Below are 9,185 nucleotides of genomic sequence, written 5' to 3' on the forward strand. Positions count from 1 at the left end.
GGTTGTTTCTGTTAATAGGAGGGACTTCAATTCTGTTTCAGCCAAAATAAAGCTGAATCCAGAGCTGAACCACGGAGCAGGCTAGTGGCAGCATTCATTTACTCAAATAACATACAGTAGTCCTTCCTTATCTGCAGGGGATAAGTTCTAAGACCTCCCAGGGGATGGTACAGAAATATATATATACATATTAAATATATAAAATATGTGTTTTTTCCTATACACATATACCTTTTACTTTTTCTTTTAAAAATTTTTTGTTGATTTCAGAGAGGAAGAGAGAAACATCAGTGATGAGAGAAAAACATTGATTGGCTGCCTCCTGCATGTCCCTGACTGGGGATTGAGCCTGCAACCCGGGCATGTGGCCTGACCAGAATCAAACCATGACCTCCAGGTTCATAGGTCAACACTCAACCACTGAGCCATGCAGGCTGGGCCATATATACCTTTTCACTTACAGCAATCACTTCCTGGCTTTTGAACTGCCATATCTGAGTTGCCAGCACCACCACTCTGGTGCTTTGGGGCCATTATTAAATAAAATAAGGGTTACTTGAACACAAGCACTGCAGTACCTCCAGAGTCAATATGACAACCAAGATGGCTACTAAGGAACTAATGAGAGCGAGGAGAATGTACATCTTGGAGAGCCTGGACAAAGGGATGAGTCATGTCCCAGACTCAGCTGGATGGCTGGAGATTTCATCACGCTACTGAGAAAGGCATGTCATTTAAAAGTTATGAATTGTTTATTTCTGGAATTTTCCACTTAATATTTTTGGACCACAGTTGACCAAGTGTAACAGAAAACAGCGGAAAGCGAAACTGTGGGTGAGCGGTGTATAACTATTCAGCATTTACTATGTGCTCAGCGAAGCAGCTCCTCTTCCCTGAGAGCTGACAACCTCGCTGAAGAGTCACGTATATGAAAGAGATAAAACAGAAACGAAAGTACAGACTAAATGCTGTAGGAATTCAGAGAAAGGCACCGTTATGGGTTGGAGCAATCAGGGAAGGCTTCCTGAAAGAGTTCACATTCAGTGTTCATTTATGCAACAAACGCTTACCGACCACTAACTAAATGCCAGGCTCTGAGGATACAGCAGCAAACAATTCAAAGAGCTTGCCCTCACGAGGCCGATATTCTAGTGGGAAGAGATGGAAACAATACACTGTCAGGGAGTGGTGAGCGCCCTGTGTAAAAGCTAAGCAGAGCGGGGAGACAGAGACGTGGAGGTGGGTGAAGAGAACCTAGAGACCAAAGCAGAGAGTGAGGGGTGTGGTCAGGGAGGGGTCGGATTTTTGTTGTTAATCCTCGCCCGAGGATATTTTCCCATTGGTTTTTAGGGAGAGTGGAAGACAGGGGGAAAGACAGAAACATGATGTGAGAAAAAGTCATGGATTGGTTGCCTCCGGCAAGAGCCCTGAGCAAGGGCCCGGGCGGGGGAGGAGCCTGCAACCCAGGTAGGTGCCCTTGACGGGATTCGAACCGGGAGCCTTCGGTCCGCAGGCTGACGCTCTAGCCACTGCGCTACCCGGCTGGGGCGGGGTGGGATTTTGATGGCTGGGGAGAGGTTATTAGTTACTCTCTGGGCCTAAGTAGGAACCTCAGAAAACGGACACATCCAGTCCTCACCTGCGTATTCGAAGCATTGAAACATCCTTGAGAGTACCATATAAAAAAACAAAAACGGCCACTTTCTACGTCGCCTCCTCCCCCGCCGAGGTAAGGGAGACGCGACCCTAGTCTTTAAGAACCCGCAGGTCCGCCCGTACCTTGATGCATAATTCATGAACCTGTCGCGGTTCCGCCCTCCCACTTCCCCAGAAGCCCCTTCCGGAAGCCGGGGGCCCGCCGGGCGTTCGGAAGGGAAGGTTCGGCTTCTGCCCTCAGCAGAACGCTCCTTCACTTCCGTTGTGGCGTCACATCCACGGAGGTTCCACCGGGTCCCGGAGCCGAAGCCACTTCCGCCCCTCCGCGGCGTCACTCCGGGCCTCAGGACTCCTGGCGCGAGCGGCGCCGGATGTGCTCTACCGCTTCCGGAAGTGACTCGACCTTTGCATTCCCCCCCCCTTCCCAATTGCCGCCCCCCCTACATTGCTATTTCCCTCCCTCCCCCCTTTTTCGTTTCCGGCGCTCCCGCCTTCTCTCCGTGGCGGCTCAACTCGGACCGTGTGGGGGGGAGGGAGGGAGGGAGGGGGCGTGGAGGAATTGGGGTTCTCAGGAGCACTAGCGGCAGCACCACTTCCGGGTGAGTGTTAGGGGGAGGGAGGGCGGTAGAAAGGGGGCCACCCACTGCCTGGAGCCCCCGCCCTGCGGGTGTCTCGCGCGCATTCCGTGTGTGGGAGTGTGTGGGTCTGTCTCGCGCCTAAAAGTGCGTGCCCGCGCGCTCCGCCGCGCGCTCCCCCTCCCCTCGCCCCCTCCGGTCCTCCCACCCCAATCGGCTCCCTCCTCTCCCAGCCGACGCCGCCCCTCCCGCGCTCTGGCGCCGCCGCTGCCGTCGCCGCTGGGTGAGTCTCGCGCCGCTGCAGCCGGCGCGCGCCAAGCTCTCTGCTCCTCCCCCTCCCCTTCTCGCTGGGGGAGGGGGGGCGGGCGTGGAAGGGGGGGCTTCACGGTGTGACTGTACGTGTGTCCGTCCCGGAACCGGAAGTGGTGCTGGAGGAGCGGGCGATGGGGAGGCATGGGGGGGCTTAGGGGGCGGGTGTCTGGCTGGTGGGTGGCAGAGTTCAGCTCCCTGGAGGAGAAGGAGGGACGTCCCAGAGAAGGGTCTTTGATGAAGGGGTGGGCGGCGACCTCAGGAGAAAGCTGCCAGGGGCTGTTTCAAGGGAGCAAAGGTTTTGGGGGCACAGCTGGGGTCTCCAATAGATAGACCCCTGTGCAGCCCGAGGGAGGTACTTCTTGGCGCAAGGCCTTTGGTAGGCAGGGGCGAAGTCCTCGGAGAAGTGGAGGGGGGAGACCAGAGGAAGTGTCTGGGCCTGAACTGGCACCGTGCCTGACACAAGGGCTTGTGCACCCCCTAGTCCCCAGTTTCCCCTCCGTGCCAGTCCTTAGGGGCAGGGACCTTTCTCTTCCAACTCTTCTGTTCTCTGGCCCCTGGTTCCCTGTGGCCCTGAGGATCGAAGAAGAATCCGTGTCTTCTTCAGGAGTGGAACCCAAACACTGGTTGAAAGAGATCATCTTAGTTTCTGGGAGTTAGATTTATTTCCCTTGTCTCTACAAAGGGGTGGCACTGCACTCCTGTTATTATATCCTTGCACCTTTGGATGGTTGGCTGGGGGTCCACCTGCCTTTCTGACTGACTGCTGGCAGTCAAAGAATTCCTCCACAGTTCTCTGGTGTCTGCACCCTTAACTGGCCCGTGTAACCCAGACAATTTGTTTACAGAAAGTTCAGGAGCCCTGGAAAGGAGAAAGAATAAAACAACAGGAGGAAGAGAGAGAGAGGGTAAGACAATTTTGGGTTAATGGTTTTTCTGGTTTGGGGTGGAGAAGGGGTCATAATAAAATAGGTTTCTTTGGGAAACAGTAGGACAGCATTCTTTAAGCAATAGCAATTGTAATACTGGTGTTTGCTGTGGGAGAAAAATCAGCCTTTTTCTACTGTCTCTTGGGGGTACTCAGGAAGTTTTTGTGTAAAAAGTTGTCTCCGTCCCCATCACCTTCTCTTCCCACCAATAATGAATGAATTATGAGATGTGCACGTGAAATGGTGGAGTAGCGCTGCATTGTGTCCAAAGGAGAAACTTATTTCTACTTTGGGGACAAATGGGCCCTCGTTGCTAGTATAGTCCTTGTGGCATAACTTATGGAATTGCTTTCCGACACTTGGAACCAGCAGAGTTGAGTTTAGAGTGGGGTCATATCCTTAATATTACATCTTAGTGTTTGGAGTGGATCTGTTGAGTGATTGAATCTATGACAGTTATTTGAAATTGATATGACAGGGTGAAGTTTTCATGACAAAATTGGTTCATAGGTAGCTTGAAGTGGATAAAACTATGAAGAATTCAAAATACAAGATTTGATGGTGATTGAGTTTTAGGTAGCTTGAAAATGACAATATTGATTCGAAAGAGTTTTGAGTTCAGAGCTTATAATCCTAGGGATGTGTCTCCTAAAAATCAGTTCCAGGCTGGTTTATAAAATGTGTTCCCCATAGGTTTCTGAGCCAGGTTCATGATTAAATATTAGGTGCATATTCCTTGAACCCCAGCCTTTTTTCCCCTGCCTTACATTGCCTACATCCATTATTTAAAGCGGAATGGGCAGGGCAAGGGGAACCACTGAATTGTTCTTCCCACAGGTATCCTGGTCCTGGGGGAATGATGGTCCAGCAGTGCCGGGGTAGATGGTGATGGCCCATATTCCTGTTGGTCCCAAATAGATGTGGTGTGATGGTCTTTTCCAATAGAATTGGGATAAGCCTGTTCAGAGTTATTTTGTACTTGGGAGAGTTTACAGGTAGTAGGAAGGCCTCAGATTCTTTTGGGACAGTCCTTGAATGTCCTTAGGACCTGAGAAAAAGACTTCATCTGCTTACTGAGTTAAAAATGGTTCTCTGTTTCTTCACTTCAGGCCCTTAACTAATATTGCATCCTTTCTGCAGTTGTGCATTTTGGAACAGTTTTGCTCAATAGAATGTTTGAGATTTGTGAGTCAAGTTCTTTCTGTAGTTGAATTTGAATTGATTGTTCTTTGCATCTCTATTTCTTGTAAGTGCTTCTAGTTGGTGATTACTGAGCTGGAGGCTATAGAACTGATACTTTGGGGTAGTTCCTTTGTAATTGTGTGGTCTTTATATAATTTTCACTAATTGTTCCTAATAGTTCTCATCACACGGAAATATTTCTCTTTGTTCCTTTCAGGAGTACTTTGAGCATTTTTTTTTTTTCTATTCTGCCTTCATTCCATAATTATATGCCCTGTGAATTTTTTTAAAGGGGTTTATTCTGTTCCATCCTTAACCCAAATAAAACCTTAGTAGAGTTATAAGTTATTCAATCATCCACTGATAATCATAAAATTAGATTCCAGAAGTCTTGATTCCTAGGTGGTTGGGGTGTTTCATGATTTTTCTAAAGGTTGGTTGTATTAAGAGATTATTATTTATCTGATAAAAGAAAGTCATGCTGTATTTGAAAAACAGCAAAAAATAGTGTGTACCGGGAAAGAGGTGGTGGTCTTCATCATGTATACAAAAACCACATGTTGCGGGCAGTGACATCTTTATTCCTGGATGGCTGGTAGCACTGTGGAAGGATGGACAGATGGATAGAGCTCTGGTGTAAGAGTTTCAAGTCCTACTATGTGTTTCATGAATGCTATGTAATACTGTCTTTTTCTTCATCTTCTTGGTGCTTCCAAGATTTCTTTCGAGATTGAAAAAGAAATAAATATGTAGTTCTTTGAACTTCTTGAAAGAAAAGTGCTGTCCAACTTAATTATAGTAAACCTCCCTTCTTACTAACAGTGCAGTGGTAAAGTTGAAATTAGAACCCAGATTTTCTTTTTTTAAATATATTTCCTTATTGATTTCAGAGAGGAAGGGAGGAGAGAGAGAGATAGAAACATCAGTGATGAGAGAGAATCATTGATCGGCTGCCTCCTGCACACCCCCCCCCCCCACTGGGGATTGAGCCTGCAACCCAGGCATGTGCCCTTGGCCGGAATTGAACCTGGGACCCCTCAGTCCACAGGCTGACGCTCTATCCACTGAGCCAAGCCGGCCGGGGCAGAACCCAGATTTTCAATCTGCCAATATACTTCTCCCCACTTACTGTGTTTTTCCTTCTTTCTTGCTCTTTGGGACTATACTAGAAGTTTTCTCAGTCTAGGGCCGTGGTCGGCAAACTACGGCTCGCGAGCCACATGCGGCTCTTTGGCCCCTTGAGTGTGGCTCTTCCACAAAATACCATGTGCGGGCGCGCGTACAGTGCGATTGAAACTTCGTGGCCCATGCGCAGAAGTCGGTTTTCGGCCTGGGTGAGTCTATTTTGAAGAAGTACTGTTGATATTTGGCTCTGTTGACTAATGAGTTTGCCGACCACTGGTCTAGGGTAAACCAGTGCTGTTTTAGTATAATGGCACAGTCATCAAAACTGGTGCTCTGTAGAGATGAGATTTCCTCGTAATATCATTGGCTTTCTTAAGGTTCCGGACTGTTAATGCATGCCTGCTTGGATGTCAGGATAGTTTGCTAAGAGTTTCATGCCAGAAAGAGTTAAGAGGATAAGTGGTAAAGTAAACAGGTATTTGAGTGATCTTGTCCCAGTGGTACCCTGTTACACAACTCTGGGGCACCATTTTTATGTATTTCTTTCATGAGCCTTCTTGATTCTCCATTTGATCTTATTTCAGGGATACAGAGTTTTAAGTTAGCCTTTTCAGAACAGCATTATAGCATTTATCAGGTGTCATTATGCAGACAAATATTGCTTCTAGTTGGCCTAGCAGTACTCTTCATGAACCCGCATTTGGGGCTGACATTTTTATCAGAAATCCACAGAGCACATTTATCATTTTGTTCTAGGACCAGCTGTGGTTCTGATCTTCAGCTTTGTTCTCTTAGGAACCAAAGCAGAGTGATAGATTGGGTATCCATGGAAGTGGAGGGGCCCCTCTGGATAGCCTGGCCTTTTTACTCAGACTCCATGATTCTAAAATCAGTTATTGGGGCTAAGTAAGTTTTCACAGGATGTGGCCAGAGACTATCATCTTTAATTGCTGTCATCAGAACTTCATTTTTTAAAAACATTAATGAGAACTACCTGAAAAATGCATAGTCCATTCCTGCCAGTATTCTAAATTTTATTTCATGAATCAAATCACAGTGTCAGAGTATGTACTTCAGTTGTATGGTTTTGAACTCCTTTCCCTAACTTGCTCTGTTATTTACTGTTAGCCTCTTGTTTGAAAAATGGGATTACAGTACCCTATTTATAGAATTGTTAAATGATGTGAAGTTGTGAAGTGCTTAGAACAGTATCTTGAACACACTAAATACTTAATAGATGTCAATGGTGATGGTGGTGGTAATATTGTCCACCATATCACTTTGTATGCCCCCTAGTTCCCTAAGAAACTGCTTCACCTGAGTCACTTGTAAGACAATATGAATAGATACAATCTTTTGTGGGAAGGAGGGGCCTTGTCACAGGAATCCTATCTGAGGACATTCATATTTTCAGGCTCTCAGTTCCTCCTTCCTAAATTTTCACGTCCGTAATGTGTTTACTTCCTTGAGTCTTTAGAGGGATATTATATATTAGACCCTCCTTTCTTTTACTCTCCAGCCTAATTTTCTACTACATTTCTTTTATACATTACCACTCTTGCTGTTTCATTTCTCTCAGCTGTAATATTAGACAAAGTGGGGTTGTGAGTTAAGATTTGAACCCCTTGCAATGTTTTCAAAATCTGAATGTCTGGAGTCCACTGTCATTCAGTTGATTAAATATGGAGTTTCTTCCTGGGTGATGAGTCCTGTGTTAGAGACTCTGGAGAGGTCCAAGATGTGATCCCTGCCTCCTGAGAAGGTTGGCAAGACTGGATCCCCCTAAACTAGTGATGGTGAACCTTTTGAGCTCGGCGTGTCAGCATTTTGAAAAACCCTAAGTTAACTCTGGTGCCGTGTCACATATAGAAATTTTTTGATATTTGCAGCCATAGTAAAACAAAGACTTATATTTTTGATATTTATTTTATATATTTAAATGCCATTTAACAAAGAAAAATCAACCAAAAAAATGAGTTCGTGTGTCAGAGGTTTGCCATCACTGCCCTAAACTGTAATTTGATTGTTTCTTGATTTATCTTGCCTGAGGAGGACCTGAGGCCCCTAATACTGGGAGGAAAGGCTCAGCACCTGTTTCGGAGACTGTCTGACTTTATTGTATTTTATATCTCAGGGAGCGTGATTTACCTGCAATCAGTCCCCGGTCATTTAATATTGAGCTTCATTTGTGTGAAGCTGTCGTCACAGATTTGGTTCATTGCCTCTCCCTTGCTACTATTTAGGAAAAAGTAGGCTGAAATTCAATTCTTCTTCCCTTTATAGGACTTATGAAAATTGAGGGTGCTGTTTAGTAGAGCAAAAAATGTCATGAGACTTCTGGAGAAAGATAAGGAACAGGGTTACTTTTAGAGGGAGATCCTTTATGCCTCACTTCTTTTGTTGAAAATCTTCCCTAGTTTCCTTAGTCACTACTTGAAACCAAGTTTCTGTGTGCAGTCTACCCTCCAGGTTTTAGTATCTCTGGTATCTGCTGCCAGCATTTCCTCTGCAGGACCTGTAGTTGTAGGTCACAGGTCCTTTCCCACCTGAAGCTTGGCTGCTCTTGGCTCAGAGTGATCATGTTTATTTCCTGCTGTTACTTGTTTCCACATTCTACCAGTCTCACTCTCCCTCTTCACCTGCTTTCTCCTGGGCTGGATCTTTCCTGGTCCAGAATTTTGGGAAGCTACTCTTGACCAACATACTGTCAATTAAGCCTTTCTAGAAGTGATCAGAATGTAAATGAGTGAGTGGTGCGATGCCTCGGTTCTGTACTCATCGGTGACTTGCAAAGTGATTCTGAGGGATTCATTTTCTTGATTATTCTTCACTCCCAGAGTTTTAAGCTTAATTATCATCTCTTTACAGAGAAGAACTCAAGTTCTGAAGTTCAAACTCTTAGAAAACTAGAGTTTGAGAACTACAGAGCAGAAGCTTTGTATATGTGTTCTGGCCAACTGTTGTCCCTATTCTGAATCCCTTTAGGTGGAAATCTGGGGTACTGCTGCTACTGCTGGTGCTAGAACCCTTTTTAAACTGGTAACTCCTGGGGTTCTCACTGCTCAGCCCAACATGTGTGGTGTCCAGTGTAGCACCATGGATGTTCTAATTAGACCTTGGGATCAGTGCGGTGTGGTGCCCAGGTATCATATGGTACACAAAAAATACCTTAATTTTGATTCCTGCCAATTTCATTCTTTAATTCCCTTGGGCATTTTGTGTTCTGGCCTAGAACCTTTTCAAGCTGCATGGAACTATAGGTGTGTTGCTTGAAACTCTGAAATTCTTTATTTCAAGGAAGGAGAATTTAAGGAATAAAGGAAAAGAGGAACAGTGATAGGTATCCCGCTGTTTGAAGCTAGTCAGTAGTTTGCTTTGTGGGACTTTGGGCACATCCCTTCCCCTCTTA

The sequence above is a fragment of the Myotis nattereri genome (genome assembly GCF_964212035.1).
Source record: "Myotis nattereri genome assembly, chromosome: 2".
Lineage (NCBI taxonomy): Eukaryota > Metazoa > Chordata > Mammalia > Chiroptera > Vespertilionidae > Myotis > Myotis nattereri.